The following is a 15,936-nucleotide window of genomic DNA, read 5'->3' on the forward strand; positions in this document are numbered from 1 at the left end:
GGACTCTCTCCTCCTGCCTGCCCGGGTGGTGGGAGCTTGTCCCAGGCAGGTGATGCTGGCTGGGGGCCATTCCAGGATGTCGTAAGCGATGAGTGGGGTTGGAACTGGATGAGCTTTAAGGTCCTTTCCAATCCAAACCATTCCACGATCCTATGGTGTCACTGATGGGGACACGGATGGGTCCTGCTCCCCTCCATGCACCCGGCTGGGTGTAGCTGCTGGTGGAGATGACCACGATGGTGCCACCTCCTGTCCCCTCTCGGCCCCACTGCCACCACCCACCATCGCCCTTGTCACCATTGCCATGCCCTGTCCCCATTTTCACCCACTGCCACCCCCATCCCTGTCCCCAGTGCCACCTCTGGTCACCACTGACACCTCCTGTCCCCACAGCCCCTGTCCCACGTCACCTCCTGTCCCGCTCTCCATGTCCCCAATGCCACCTCACGTCCCCACAGCCCGTCCCCAGTCACCTCACATCCCCACTGCATCATTCCCCTCTATTTGGTGTCATTCTGTTCCCAGTGCCACCTCATGTCCCCATTGTCACCTCCTGTCATAGAATCATAGAACAGTTAGGGTTGGAAAGGACCTTAAGATCATCTAGTTCCAACCCCCCTGCTGTCCCCACAGCCCTTGTCCCCCTCTCCATGTCCCCAATGCCACCTCATGTCCCCACAGCCCCTGTCCCCGTCTCCATGCCCCCAATGCCACCTCATGTCCCCACAGCCCCTGTCCCCTCTCCATGCCCCCAATGCCACCTCATGTCCCCACAGCCCCTGTCCCCTCTCCATGCCCTAATGCCACCTCATGTCCCCACAGCCCCTGTCCCCTCTCCATGCCCCCAATGCCACCTCATGTCCCCACAGCCCCTGTCCCCTCTCCATGCCCCCAATGCCACCTCATGTCCCCACAGCCCCTGTCCCCCTCTCCATGCCCCCAATGCCACCTCATGTCCCCACAGCCCCTGTCCCCTCTCCATGCCCCCAATGTCACCTCCTGTCCCCATAGCCCCTGTCCCCCTCCACATGCCCCCAATGCCACCTCCTGTCCCCACAGCCCCTGTCCCCTCTCCATGCCCCCAATGCCACCTCATGTCCCCACAGCCCCCTCCATGTCCCCACAGCCCCTGTCCCCCACCTCATGTCCCCACAGCCCCCTCCATGTCCCCATTGCCACCCCATGTCCCCACAGCCCGTCCCCAGCCATCTCCTGCTCCCAGTCTGTCCCTATCCCCTCCCCCGTCCCCACAGCCATCCCCTGCCCTATCACACCTCACCAGCGCCACCCCGCCCCAGTGTCCCCCCGTCCCCACACGTCCCCCATGTTCCTCCTGCCTCCACGTCCCTCATGTGTCCCCCCAACCCCCCATGTCCCCCCATACCCCCCATACCCCCCATACCCCCCATGTCCCCCCATAGCCCCCAACCCCCCATGTCCCCCCATGTCCCCCCATGGCGCCCCACTCCCCGCCCTCACTCCCCCCGCGGTGACGTCACGCCCCGCGCAGGCGCGGAGGGGCCGCTGAGGCGGGGCCCGGGGGCGGGCAGGGGGCGGGGCCTGGGTGGGGGGGCGTGGCCAGCTTCATCCGGGTCCCTCCCCGGCGCCGGGCGGTGCGGGCGGCGCGAGCCTCGGCGGGACAGCGGCGGGTGAGTGCGGGGCGGCGGCGGCGGGAGCCCCCTGGGGGGCCGGAGGACCCGGGAGCTCCCTCGCGGGCCGCTATGGGGCAGCGGCCTCTCCGTGTGCGCTGTGCTGTGGGGCAGAGCCCCCCCCGCCTCCGGCACCCCTGTGGGGAAGGGGCTTCTCTGTGCACCGCTCTATGGGGTAGGGACCCTCCTCAAGCCCCTCTGTGGGGCAGCGACCTCTCCGTGTTCGGTGTTGTGTGGGGCAGGGTCTCTTCTTCAGCACCTCTGGGGGGTAGGGCCCCTCCTGGTGCGCTGCTCTGTGGGGCAGGACCTCTCTTAGCAGCCCTGTGAGGCAGCGACCTGCTTACTTCGCACCACTCTATGGGGCAGGGACCTTCCTTGTGCACTGTGCTATGGGGCAGGGCGCTTCCTTCAGCAGCTCTGTGGGGTAGGGCCCTTCCTTGTGCGTTGCTCTGTGGGGTAGGACCCGTTCTTCAGCAGCTCTGTGGGGTAGGGCCCTTCCTTGTGCGTTGCTCTATGGGGTAGGACCCGTTCTTCAGCAGCTCTGTGGGGTAGGGCCCTTCTTATGCACTGCTCTATGGGGCAGGACCCCTTCTTCAGCACCCCAGTGGGGCAGGGATCTTGTGAAGTGTTCTGTGGGGCTAGGACCTTCCTTTAGGCCCTCTGTGGGGCAGGGGCACCCCCCTTCAGCACCCTCCATGGGGACAGGCTGCTCTTCCTTGGCTCCACAGTCCCCTATGGGGCAAGCACCTCCATAGGGAAATGGGGCTTGAAGGGCAAAGCCTGTCTCTGCTGCCCCACATAGGGCAGTGCCTGGGTGTGCCGCTGGGGCGGCCGGCACCCCTATAGCTATGCCATAAGGTGCCACTTAGGACCCATAAAGTCCTTACTTGTGGGGCAGAGGAAGGGGCAGCAGGCTGTGACGTGGGGTAGTGTCACCCAGGAGTGACATTGGAAGAGGCTGGGATAGTGAAAAGGGATAAGGAATATCCCCCCTTGCTCCCCTCAGCTCCCGTCCCACCTGGACCCCCTTTCTAAGGGGGAGTTCCTGTGGGTGCCACCCCACACTTGGCTCGGGGTCCGTGCATCGCCCCATTCCCTGTTTGTTACCAGGCACATCCCTTTGCGTTCCTGGGGCCAGGACCGGGCGCTCTGGGTTTCTTTGGCTTCAGAAATGGGAAGAGCCGCTTTGGGAGTTACCCGGAGCTGCCGTTCCTGCTGCGCAGGCACGTCCCGAGCGCTCCCAGTACCCACACTGTGCCCGCTTTGGGAGGGGATAACATATGGGATCCTATGGGACTGGAATCCAAAGGGTAAAAATGCCCTTTGTGAGGGGTTTGGGGCTGCTTCGGGTGAGTTCAGCTCCTCCTTGTTGTATCTTGTGTGCATGGAAGAGAGGATCTCCATGGGTGCCAGTGCTGGATCCTGGGGAAGCACCGCTGTGCGTTGGGAGGGGTTATTCCCTGCTCCCCAGCGCACCTTTGGCAGGAGGTGGGGATGACATCTTGCTCTGGCACGCTCCGCTCCTTTGATCCCGACTTTCCTGCCATGGATAACGTGTTCGGCAACACGCGAGCCCGGCTCCGGCGCCTCATGTGCTGCCTCCTCCTCCTCACCCCGGTTTTCCCCGGCTGGCTCCTGCTTTTCCTTTGTCTCTGGGCTCTCGGAGCCCGGGGATGCTCTGAAGGGAGCCCCTTCATCCCTTTGTTTCCAAGCGGCTGCGGGTTCAGCTGGTTTCAGGCAGCGTTTTGTGTGTCCAGACAGAGAAACCAGCTACTCCTACGGCTGATGTTACCCTTTATTTCTCTTTCTGGGCTGTTGTAGGTGATTCAGTTTGCAGGGAGCGTATCCCAGCCGCAGGCTGTGCCAAGGGGATGCAGCAGCTTCCCAGAAACGGGACGAATTAGCCAGAAGTGAAACTGGAGCATCCTCTGTGTGCGTCCTCTCGTGTCCTCCCCCGGTGAGCAGGGCCATGGGCCCCGAGCAGCACCCACTGAAACGTGGGTGCAGCAGCCCCGCTCCTGCCTCAGAGAGGGAGAGCTTCAAGCCTGAGTTGCTCAACTCGCTGCCAGCAGTGGCTTTGGGGTTGCGGGGGGACAGAGGAAGGTGAAATAAAGCCAGGTCCGGGCTCAGAGCTGAGGCTTTGACAGCAGAATGAGCGTTTTCCTTTCCTTGTGGGCAGCAGCACAAGAGGGACGTGGAGCTGTTGGAGCGAGGCCAGAGGAGCCCATGGAGATGCTGCGAGGGCTGGAGCAGCTCTGCTCTGGAGCCAGGCTGAGAGAGCTGGGCTGGGGCAGCCTGGACAAGAGAAGGCTCCTCAAGGGGAGACCTGAGAGCAGCTCCAGTGCCTGAAGGGGCTGCAGGAAAGCTGGAGAGGGGCTTGGGACAAGGGATGTAGGGACAGGCCAAGGGGAATGGCTTGAACCTGCCAGAGGGGAGACTGAGATGAGCTCTTAGGCAGAAGCTCTTCCCTGGGAGGGTGCTGAGGCGCTGGCACAGGGTGCCCAGAGAAGCTGTGGCTGCCCCATCCCTGGCAGTGCTCAAGGCCAGGTTGGACACAGGGGCTTGGAGCAAGCTGCTCCAGTGGAAGGGGTCCCTGCCCGTGGCAGGGGTTGAGCTGGAGGAGCTTTAAGGTCCCTTCAGCACAAACCAGGCTGGGGTTCTATGATCCTGCTGCTGTTTCAGTTTGGTTTGGCAGCACATGCATAGCCCGAATTCACATCAACACTTCTGTGTTACAGTGGGTGTAAATGGAGTGACCTTGAGCATGTCAAACAGCCCCTGAGTAAATCAGGTTATCTGCTCTATTACTTTATTCAGCCAGGTTGGATGCTCCAGCTGATGCATGCAGGGTGCTGTGCCATCTGGAGCAATACTTAAACCCAGATTTGGCCTTCAGCCTGGAGAACCAGCAAGCCTTTGCCTCCAGGGAAGGACATAGCCCTTGACAGAAGAAGTGCTTGGGGGCAAGGTGGAATTAACCCAAAACGCTCTAATTGAGGTATTTAACAGACACAAAGGAAATCCAACCCTGCATGGCTTAAGTAGCCACGAAGGGATGGTGGGATCCAGGCCAGGTTGGACACAGGGGCTTGGAGCAAGCTGCTCTAGTGGAAGGTGTCCCTGCCTGTGGCAGGAGGCTGGAACTGGATGAGCTTTAAGCTCCCTTCCAACCCAAACCGTGCTGTGATTCTTTGCTCTCCCCATGTGGAGATGTGTAGGTGATATGAGGGCACCCAGCTTTGCTAGGAGAGCTTTCATGCTCATGGACCACCTCTCCCCATGTCCCATCTTGGGTCGTCCTTCCCAACAACCCGGCCATCTCCTTCACATTGGCTGTATGGCAGAGGATGTGTTGGGAGTGGTGTAGCCATAAACCAGCAGCTGGATGTTGAAAAGGCAAAGGGAAGCATGGCTGGATGTGCTTCTGGGATTGGTAGGGCTTGGCACCCCTAAGAGAAGGTCCTCTCCCATCAGGTCAAACTCCTCCTGTGTCACCCACCTGCACTGTAACCCGAGACAGCCCCACTTGTCAGGCTGGGGCAGGAGGTGCCGATGCTCTGGTGGTCTTCACCCACCTTGGGACCATTGGTGTCCAACCCTGAAGGGTGGTTTATTGACTTTGAAGCTTCCCCTGCTCTTCAGCCCTCATGGTCTGGCTGTGGTTGGTGCAGCTGAGCTCTGTTTCTGTTTGGTTTCATTGCCTGGGCTCAAACATGGGGTGTTGCTGACATAACATCTGCCGTGCCCACACTTCCCTCCCTGCCCCTTCCTAGCGATGACATTGGTCTGAACCCACTCAGACTTTGTGTCGGGATTGCCTGTCCTGCCCTTGTCCCCACCCTAATAGCACTGATTGGAGATGACATCAGTGGTGATGCCATGTGGGGCTTTATCAGCCCATGAGCTCAGCCTGACCCCGGTGGGAACCTTTCTATTGGCTGGGAAGTGCTGGTGATCCCATGGGAAATGTGCTCGAGGACAGGATAAGAAACCCCTGTGGTGTCATGGTACTGGTGAGCGTTTGGTTCCTTACTTGAGGAATGGGGAAACCTCAGCATCTTTGCCCCCACACACAAGAGGGATGTGGAGCTGTTGGAGCGAGGCCAGAGGAGGCCATGGAGATGCTGCGAGGGCTGGAGCAGCTCTGCTCTGGAGCCAGGCTGAGAGAGCTGGGCTGGGGCAGCCTGGACAAGAGAAGGCTCCTCAAGGGGAGACCTGAGAGCAGCTCCAGTGCCTGAAGGGGCTGCAGGAAAGCTGGAGAGGGGCTTGGGACAAGGGCCTGGAGGGACAGGCCAAGGGGAATGGCTTGAACCTGCCAGAGGGGAGACTGAGATGAGCTCTTAGGCAGAAGCTCTTCCCTGGGAGGGTGCTGAGGCGCTGGCACAGGGTGCCCAGAGAAGCTGTGGCTGCCCCATCCCTGCAGTGTTCAAGGCCAGGTTGGACACAGGGGCTTGGAGCAAGCTGCTCTAGTGGAAGGGGTCCTTGTCAGTGGCAGGGGTTGGAGCTGGGTGAGCTTTAAGCTCCTTTCCAACCCAAACCATTCTATGGTCTTCTCCATCAGGCACAGGAGGTTGGAGCGATACCCTTTTCCCCCATCCCATTCCGGGATGCAGTGGTACCCATGTGTTCCCTAGGGATGGAGGTGTATTGGGTTTGGATGCTTTCCTGCCCCCAGAGCAGTGCCGTGGGCCATCCAATTTGTCTCTTTACTCCCTGTATCATGCATTTAATTTCCATCCATGAAAAGAAACCTGAACAGCTCCAACCACGTGTGAAGGGCTCCTGTGTCTGACTGTGGTGCCAGAGGGATGTCAATGGGAGGAAAGAGCATCTCCCTGCAGCCCCTCAAAGGGATACCAGCAATAGCATCAGTGGTGAGGGCAGAGCAGCTGTGAGGCTTCCAAGGTGGGGATGAGTGACGGCAGGAGGGGAAAAGAGTCCCTTGTGGAGGATGGATGACCCTGTGCCTGGTTTCGCTGCTCCAGGAGGAGGAAAAGGATCCGTAGGGGTGCGTGGATGGGCAGCAGGAGCTGGTGCCAGAGCTCAGGGATCAGATTAGTTGCAAGCAGCTGCCTCGGCAGATCCGGAGGCTCTGAGGTCTCAGGTTGCTCCAACACCAGAGCTAAAACTGGATCAGCCTTTGGAAAAAGTGGCCGAGATGCTGAGAGCAGGAGGATGAGTGAGGGCTGGGCTCTGGTCCTTTCGTTGGTGTCTTTTCTGCTCCAGCTGCTGGATTATGAATGTGGGAAGCATTAGGAATAACTCTCCTGGTTTATTTGGGAGTTGCTTTTGATCATGGGTTGGTATACAGTGTGCTAGGAGATCATTTGCTCTGCTGTCTCAGTGGAGGCAGGGGATGGAGATGTATGCAGCAGCAAGGACACGAGGGCTGCTGTTGTGTTAGAAACCACAGAGAGCCCTGAGGATGGTCATGGAAGAATTAAGGCTTTTCCCCCCCAAAAAGTGCTGTGGTCGTGTGTGTTAGGGGGTGTTTTGGTTGTCTAGAGTTGGTTGACAGCAGCTGAACATGAGCGCCTTGTGCCCAGCCAGCCAAGAAGCCACCAGCATCGAGGCCTGGACCAGCACCAATGCGGCAGCAGGGCCAGGGCAGGGACTGTGCCCCTTGTGATGGGCACTGGTGAGGCTGCACCTTGAATCCTGTGCTCAGTTCTGGGCCCCTCACTGCAAGAGAGACATTGAGGTGCTGCAGTGGGGCCAGAGAAGGGCACTGGAGCTGGTGCAGGGCCTGGAGCACAAGTGTGATGGGGAAGGGCTGAGGGACCTGGGGGGTTCAGTGTGGAGAAGAGAAGGCTCAGGGGGGACCTGATGGCTGCCTACAAGTGCCTGACAGGAGGATGGAGCCAGGAGGGGCTGGGCTCTGCTCCCAAGGAACAAGGGATGGGACAAGAGGAACCGGCCTCAAGCTGCCCCAGGGCAGGTTTAGATGGAGCTGAGGAACAATTCCTGCCCCAGAGGGTGCTCAGGCATTGGAACAGGCTGCCCAGGGCAGGGCTGCAGGCACCGTCCCTGGGGGTATTTAAAAGACATGAGGTGTGCACTGAGGGACATGATTTTGTGGTGGCCTTGGGAGTGCTGCATTAATGGTTGGGCTTGATGATCTTAAAGGTCTTTTGCAACCTAAATGATCCTGTGATTATCTGTTTTTATCCCTATGCAGCATTAATCTTGCTGTTAATAAGCTTTTAACTCCCAAAGCGCCTTAGAGGAAACCAGCAGGAGCTTGTTTGCAGGAGAGAAACTGAAAGTGCTGTGCAGGGAGAGCTGCTGCCCTCCTCATTTCAGCCATCACTCCGTTATCCCTCTCCCTGCCTGTAACCAGCCCTGGCATTCCCAACTTCTTGGCTTGGAGGAGCATTGAGGTGCAAACTAAGGGGCTGTGAAGATTCCCATCAGGGGTGGAAGCAGGAGGGTTTGACTCTTCAGTCAACCCCTTTGAGGGCAGGAGCTGCAGTCCCATAGGTAAGAGAGTGGATGAAGCCCAATATCCCATTAAAATTGGATGGGAAGGAGCACCAGCATTCCCGTAAGGATTGAATTAAACTTCTCTCCACCCAGAGCTGTGTCTGGAACAGGCCAATATTTCCTGGGGCTTTAAAGCCTCTCGTTTTCCATTGTTCTGTGTGAAGACCCATTGCCAGGCTGGGCTTCCCCAGGGGCTGCTTCCTGCTCGTGGTTGTCAGCTCAGCTGCAGGGTTGGGGTTCTTTTCTTTCACTTCTGAACTGAGAAGTGCTGGGTTAAGCCCCAGCATCGCACTTGGTGTCTGAGACAAACAATGAGACTTCTGAGGATGGGGCTGGTGACGGCCATGCAAAGTGAGACCGGATTGCGCAGAGCTGGGAGGGGTTTTGAGTGCGTTGTAGAGTCCCAGCCTGGTTTGGGTTGGAAGGGACCTTAAAGCTCCTCCAGCTCCAGCCCCTGCCACGGGCAGGGACCCCTTCCACTAGAGCAGCTTGCTCCAAGCCCCTGTGTCCAACCTGGCCTTGAACACTGCCAGGGATGGGGCAGCCACAGCTTCTCTGGGCACCCTGTGCCAGCACCTCAGCACCCTCACAGGGAAGAGCTTCTGCCTAAGAGCTCATCTCAGTCTCCCCTCTGGCAGGTTCAAGCCATTCCCCTTGGCCTGTCCCTACATCCCTTGTCCCAAGCCCCTCTCCAGCTTTCCTGCAGCCCCTTTAGGCACTGGAGCTGCTCTCAGGTCTCCCCTTCAGGAGCCTTCTCTTGTCCAGGCTGCCCCAGCCCAGCTCTCTCAGCCTGGCTCCAGAGCAGAGCTGCTCCAGCCCTCGCAGCATCTCCATGGCCTCCTCTGGCCTCGCTCCAACAGCTCCACGTCCCTCTTGTGCTGCTGCCCCAGAGCTGGATCAGGACTGCAGGGAGGCAGAACCCCCTCCATGACCTGCTGCTCATTCTCCTTCAGAAGCAGCCCAGTTCTTTTCCACCCCAAACCCAGCCCAGGTGAGCATTGCTGGGTGAGCTCTCGCTGTGTGGCACCGGCTCTGCAGGCTCCTCTCTGCTTTTGTTTCCCTTTGGTCGAAAACTCCTTACATTTACTGGTGAGGGAGTAATTCTAATCCTGTTCAATGGGATCAAGGGATTAGTGTCTCCGATGCTTATAAAATTACGAGGATTAACTGTGCCTCCCCCCCCCTTTCTTTCTGTGCTGCGTAACATCATCGACGCGCTTTCAAAGGGGATCTCTGTGCTGTTACTAAGAGCTGAAACGATTTATAGGAGCCTTTGTGAATCCAAGGGTTTAAACCCAAGATCTTCATCTTCTCCCTCCCTCCCTCTGTATTTTTGTGCAATATTAGGGTTCTTTTTTCTTTCTTTCCAGCATCCCTGGTCCCAAACCGCAGTAGCTGTTCAGGAGATACGTTGGGTTTGTGTGGCGTGGCGGCGTTGCGGCGCCCGTGCGGGTAAGTAGGGAGCTGAGCTGAAAGCTTTTACTTGAGAGAGGCTGCAAAGTCACTTCTTGAGAGGAGCAGGTCCTGCAAAAGGTATTGTTTCATGAGGCTGCCTCTTATGGGGAAGCATTTGGGCTTTCGTGGCCCATTCCATTTCTACTTCCAAACAAATTATAGATCATAGAATCCCAGCCTGGTTTGGGTTGGAAGGGACCTGAAAGCTCACCCAGTTCCAACCCCTGCCACGGGCAGGGACCCCTTCCACTAGAGCAGCTTGCTCCAAGCCCCTGTGTCCAACGGCCTTGAACACTGCCAGGGATGGGGCAGCCACAGCTTCTCTGGGCACCCTGTGCCAGCGCCTCAGCACCCTCCCAGGGAAGAGCTTCTGCCTAAGAGCTCATCTCAGTCTCCCCTCTGGCAGGTTCAAGCCATTCCCCTTGGCCTGTCCCTCCATCCCTTGTCCCAAGCCCCTCTCCACCTTTCCTGCAGCCCCTTTAGGCACTGGAGCTGCTCTCAGGTCTCCCCTTGAGGAGCCTTCTCTTGTCCAGGCTGCCCCAGCCCAGCTCTCTCAGCCTGGCTCCAGAGCAGAGCTGCTCGCAGTATATCCGTGCCTCTGGACTCACTCGATCAGGTTGCATCCCTGGCAGTGTTCAAGGCCTGGTTGGACACAGGGGCTTGGAGCAAGCTGCTCTAGTGGAAGGGGTCCCTGCCTTTGGTAGGGGTTGGAATTGGATAAGCTTTAAGGTCCCTTCCAACCCAAACCAGGCTGGGATTCCCAGAAGTGAACAGAGCTTCTTGGTCAATGGGATGCTCTCACCCTGGCTGTTTGGAGCAGTGGGAGCAGGGTGAAACTCCCCACACCCACATTCCTGCATCCTCTTAATCACAATCTGTGCTTTCATTAGGGCGTGCTCCCCAGGAAAACCATGCGTGGAGCTGAGCTGGAGGAGGCTCCACTTCAAACCCTGTTGCTCTGCCTCCTCTCACAATATTGCCCTGAGCCTTACCCCACAGGGTATAACTTAAATGCCCTTTCTCCTGGGTCAGTGGCTGCAGGGCCGCTTGACCTGTGTGAGCCACGCAATCCCCAGTGCTGAGAGTGGTGGGAGCTCCAAGCCAGGAATTCCTGGCCCTGCCCCAACCTACTTTCAGAGGCAAGCTTTGAAATATACACAAAGACAAGCTCATAATTTCCACTATACTAATGAGGCCGCGGTGTTTTCATTGAAATGTGCCAATAGACGCCGCGGTGGGGTTTTAGCAGCCTTGTTCTGTGAATCCAAATGGGATTTAACATGGCATTCCCTGTGGAGCGGAGGAAAACTGCCTTCTCCCCTGGAATTTCAATGATGCTTCTTGGTGATGCTGCCCGAAAATCCCCACAGGGGTGGGACCTTTCTTTGGGTTTCATCTCGACACGGGTTTTCCCCTCAAATGCCAGGGTTTTGGAGGAGATAGGGAAGGGTAGGAATGGGTTGAAGGGATGGATAATGATGTCTGAGGAGGGGAAAGTGTTGGCTTTATAGACCGGTTCTAAATGATGCTGGTGCACAGGGCACAGGGTGCCCAGAGAAGCTGTGGCTGCCCCATCCCTGGCAGTGTTCAAGGCCAGGTTGGACACAGGGGCTTGGAGCAAGCTGCTCTAGTGGAAGGGGTCCCTGCCTGTGGCAGGGTTGGGACTGGAGGAGCTTTAAGATCCCTTCAACCCAAACCATTCCAGGAGTCTATGTATTTAATAACCAGACTCCCTGGAAGTCTCTTTACCTCATAGTCAAACCAAACACGAGGGCTCCCAGCATCAAGTGCTCTCTTGACCTTTAAGCAGACACTGCCTCCTCGTTGCTAAGCCACCTCCTTAGTGCCACTCATCTATTTTGCCTTCTAGGAGGGCGATTCAACGCCTGGGAATGTGTAAAGATCTGACACCAAACTATTTCATGCCTGAGGGATGCTTTGGTGCGTTTTAGCTTCGCTGCCTGAGGAAGCCCCAGTAGCTCTGAAGCAGTTGGGAAGCATTCAGCAGGTTTTGGTTGGTCAGCTGCAAGAGAAACACAATTTTAAGTAACCTGCTTGGAAGTTGGGTGGGTTTTTAGCAGCAGCACGTCCCTGACTTGGGGTTTTACTGATTTAAGGGCTCAAACTCTGAGAAACCAGCAGGTCAAAGGAGGTGATCCTGCCCCTCTACTCTGCTCTCGTGAGACCTCACCTGGAGCATTGTGTGCAGTTCTGGGGTCCTCAACATAAAAAGGACATGGAACTGTTGGAACAAGTCCAGAGGAGGCCACGAGGATGATCAGGGGACTGGAGCACCTCCTGTATGAAGACAGGCTGAGGAAGTTGGGGCTGTTCAGCCTGGAGAAGAGAAGGCTGCGTGGAGACCTCAGAGCAGCTTCCAGTATCTGAAGGGGTCCTATAGGGATGGTGGGGAGGGACTCTTCATTAGGGACTGTAGTGACAGGACAAGGGGTAACGGGTTCAGACTGAAACAGGGGAAGGTTAGATTGGATATAAGGAGGAAATTCTTTCCTGTGAGGGTGGTGAGGCACTGGAATGGGTTGCCCAGGGAGGTTGTGAATGCTCCATCCCTGTCAGTGTTCAAGGCCAGGTTGGACAGAGCCTTGGGTGCCATGGTTTAGTGTGAGGTGTCCCTGCCCATGGCAGGGGGTTGGAGCTGGATGATCTTAAGGTTCTTTCCAACCCTAACTATTCTGTGATTCTATGAAACCCATCTAAGAAGCCAAGTTCTTGCTGCTGGTGTCTGATGCTGACAGTTCATGTGTGGTTATCATTGCCTCCAGGTTACAGCCCCACAGGGTGCTGTTACCCTTGAGCTTAAGGTCCTTTCATGTTCTCCATCCCACTAAGGTGAGGCCATGAGTCCAGTGAGAGCATAGAAGAAGGATGGTATCCCATGGGATCACCATTAGTGCTGAGCCCTGTGTGACAGCGTAGGAGATGCATACGTTGGGTTCATGCCTATTTATCTCCATCAAGCAGCGAGGTTATAGCACTTGGCTTTGCAATCCGGGAGTGGAAAACTTCCACTTTCCATTTGCAGCTCAATTTTGAGGGGTTTATAATCCTTGCAGCCACCTTTCCTTGGGTGGATCCCACGGGAGTGAAGCCGTTTGTGTCCTGTATCCATATGGCTCCGGGGAGGGCTTTTAGCTGGATTCTGAAGTGTGGCAAAATCCTCCTGGATTCTGTTAGCAGAGGAAAAGGAGCAATAAAAAGATCCCCCCCCTCCAAAAGCCAGTTCTGTTGGAAGCAGGGAAGGGCTGGCAGGCTGCACAGGCTCCTTTTGCTGGAAGGATTAGGAAAAGCAGGCAGTGGCAGTGACGTGGCATTAGTGTGAATTCCCAGCAGGATGAGCTCTGGGTTGGTTTGGCTTTTCCTGAAGGCTGTTTCATGCCCTCAGCATCCTAAAATACAGCCCTTGCAGAGCCGACGTGGGCTTTGGGGGGCAGCTCCTCCCTAGGACTTGCTTGAATGACTCTTTTCCATATCCAGACACTTCTTCTGCATCCCACCACCTCTTCTCCTTAACTTTTACTGCGGAGAGAAACGGTGCCATGGAAAGGGTCTGTGGAGAGAGCATTCCTGAGCGCTGAAATCCAGGATCTGGGAGCAGCCGGCAGCAGCATAAAGAGGAATTCTTCCCTCTCTGGCCTCACGCTGCTTTTCCACCACAAGGCTTTCGAGCCATCTGGATCCCCTTTCAGCTTATGCCCCCAAAAATCCATAGCCTAGCAACCTTATGGAGTGTAAATAAGAGCATTATGCCTCCCTGCATCCCAATTTGCGCTCGCCTCCTCTCCTTGCCTTTACAGGGTGGCAGCTGGGATTCCCAGCGCCGGCAGCAGGATTTTGTAGGGATTATTGATCCCTGGGTGTTGCACTGGTTTTCTTCTTCCCCATTAAAGGAGCTTAGGGATCAGAGGGAGAAGGGTTGCAGGAGGTCAGTTATTCCATCTGCCTCTCAGTATACAAGAGAGGACAAGGCCAGTTGCTCATGGGCTCCGCAGAAAGCCAGTTGCTTTTGTTCAGCCTGGAGATGCCTGGATCAAAGTGGGATTTCCCTTTCAGATGTGATGCTTTGGGAGCTCCCATCACTTCCCCCCCCCCCAGTTCTCTGTGTCATCACACAGGAATTTATGCATTCCCTGGATGGTTTAACACCAGCCTCTCTGGTCTGGCCCTTCAGCAGCACAGACGGAGTGTTCCTCATGGAGGTTCCAGTTCACTTTCCCCAAGGAACCTGTTTCCTGCAAACAAGGAAATGAAACTGCAAATGATGGTGGAAGATTATTCCCACTAAACTAGGCAATAGGGCAGTGTGTGGTGGGGAGCTGCCATCCATGCGGTGCTGCCTGACTCCAGCCCTGGCTTTTGCTGCTTTGTTTTCAGTTAATATCATGGAATAATGGAATCAACCGGGTTGGAAAAGCCCTTTAAGCTCATCCAGTCCTGCCAAGGCCACCACTGCCCCATGGCACTGAGGCCTCGTCTCCACGCTGTGTGAACACTTGCAGGGACAGTGACTGCAGCCCTGCCCTGGGCAGCCTGTTCCAATGCCTGAGCACCCTCTGGGGCAGGAATTGTTCCTCAGCTCCATCTAAACCTGCCCTGGGGCAGCTTGAGGCCGGTTCCTCTTGTCCCATCCCTTGTTCCTTGGGAGCAGAGCCCAGCCCCTCCTGGCTCCATCCTCCTGTCAGGCACTTGTAGGGAGCCATCAGGTCCCCCCTGAGCCTTCTCTTCTCCACACTGAACCCCCCAGGTCCCTCAGCCCTTCCCCATCACACTTGTGCTCCAGGCCCTGCACCAGCTCCAGTGCCCTTCTCTGGCCCCACTGCAGCACCTCAATGTCTCTCTTGTAGTGATGGGCCCAGAACTGAACACAGGATTCAAGGTGCAGCCTCACCAGTGCCCATCACAAGGGGCACAATCCCTGCCCTGGCCCTGCTGCCGCATTGGTGCTGGTCCAGGCCCGGATGCTGGTGGCTTCTTGGCTGCTTGGGCACAAGCTCATTTACTAACATGCATGTTAGTAAATATTCCAGCACCTGAGCTTTGTGGTCTGGGGATGCTTCTCCAGGGATAGAGGCAGGGATGGATGATGTGGTCCCATCACCCTGACCCCATGCAGGGTACCAGGGGGCTGCTGCCTTCTGCTTCCACCGCTGTGCGCATGATACGGGCCGGAGGCAGGAGAAGGGAGCAGCAGCACATCCTTTCCCACCACATGTTGGGGAGGAAGAGTGAGCTCAGCAAGTCGTGACGTTGGAGCTGCTGCCAGGAAAAGGGGAGGGGGGGGGGAAGCCCTTAAATATCCCTAGGGTCAAAGGGAAAAAATTCCTCAAGTGTTATTTCATCCCCAAGAAGTGAATAGAGCCCTGCTTGGGCAGCCTGTGTGTGTGTTTCACAGGGAGGAGCTGCCAGCTCCCCTTCAAACCTCCTGAGCAGTGATTTGCATTTCTCCTTCCTGGGATCCACCAGGACCCAGGCAGGGCTCTCCTCCAAACTCCATCCCCCCTGCTGCAGACGGGACTAAAGGCCCTATTGATCTGCGCTTTGGGGTTGGTTTTCCCTGTTTGTTTTTGCCTTCATTCCTGGAACTTGCAAAATCAGCCCTGAGCAAACCTGTGGTGGGTGAAAGCCCTTGACTTTACACTGAGCCATGGGAGCTGAGCTGTTTTCTGCATAAACTTTCCCATTTAAAGGTGCTTTTGTGCATTAAGGCCATGGGATCATTGAAATTATCATTTGGGATCATTTAAACTCTCCACAATCCAAACCCCGCACTGACACTGGCACCGGTACCAGTTGTGCTGCCGCGTATTCAGCATAAAGGCTTTGCTGTCCCATTGTCCCAGTGTTCCCCAGCCCGAAGGCAGTGGAGAGGGTTAAGGATCCGTGCTGGGTGTCAGCCAGGGAACTCAGCCAGGAAATTTCCGGATTCCAGGACTAAAAAAGCATCGGATTCACTCTCGAGGAGAAGGGATCAAAGGTTTGGAGCGGTTCGTGCTTGGAGGTCACTTTGGAGTCTTTGGTTGTCCGGGCACACAACGGGCATCCAGCACCACCCCCAAGGAATCTGGAGAGGGGCTTTGGACCAGGGCCTGTAGGGGCAGGCCAAGGGGAATGGCTTGAACCTGCCAGAGGGGAGACTGAGATGAGCTCTTAGGCAGAAGCTCTTCCCTGGGAGGGTGCTGAGGCGCTGGCACAGGGTGCCCAGAGAAGCTGTGGCTGCCCCATCCCTGGCAGTGTTCAAGGCCAGGCTGGACACAGGGGCTTGGAGCAAGCTGCTCTAGTGGAAGGGGTCCCTGCCCTTGGCAGGGGTTGGTGCTGGGTGAGCTTTAAGCTC

General features: G+C 56.8%; 1 protein-coding gene across 3 annotated transcripts in view; it reads left to right on the forward strand.

Moving 5' to 3' along the window:
- Positions 1–1,558: 1,558 nt before the first annotated feature.
- RNF24 (ring finger protein 24) overlaps positions 1,559–15,936 on the forward strand; it is a 31,977-nt gene continuing 17,599 nt past the window's right edge. The window contains exons 1-2 of one of the 3 annotated variants that reach the window (XM_061440996.1): positions 1,559–1,649; positions 9,503–9,584. The gene's annotated coding sequence lies outside the window, so the exon portion shown is untranslated. Of the gene's footprint in view, positions 1,650–5,519; positions 5,663–9,502; positions 9,585–15,936 lie in introns of those variants that run through there. The other 2 variants (XM_061440992.1, XM_061440993.1) reach the window with 2 other exon arrangements.

Source organism: Pezoporus flaviventris, unplaced genomic scaffold (assembly GCF_033815535.1).
Source record: "Pezoporus flaviventris isolate CSIRO_AGI_PZ_B2104156 unplaced genomic scaffold, CSIRO_AGI_Pfla_v1 ptg000188l, whole genome shotgun sequence".
Taxonomy (NCBI): Eukaryota; Metazoa; Chordata; class Aves; order Psittaciformes; family Psittacidae; genus Pezoporus; species Pezoporus flaviventris.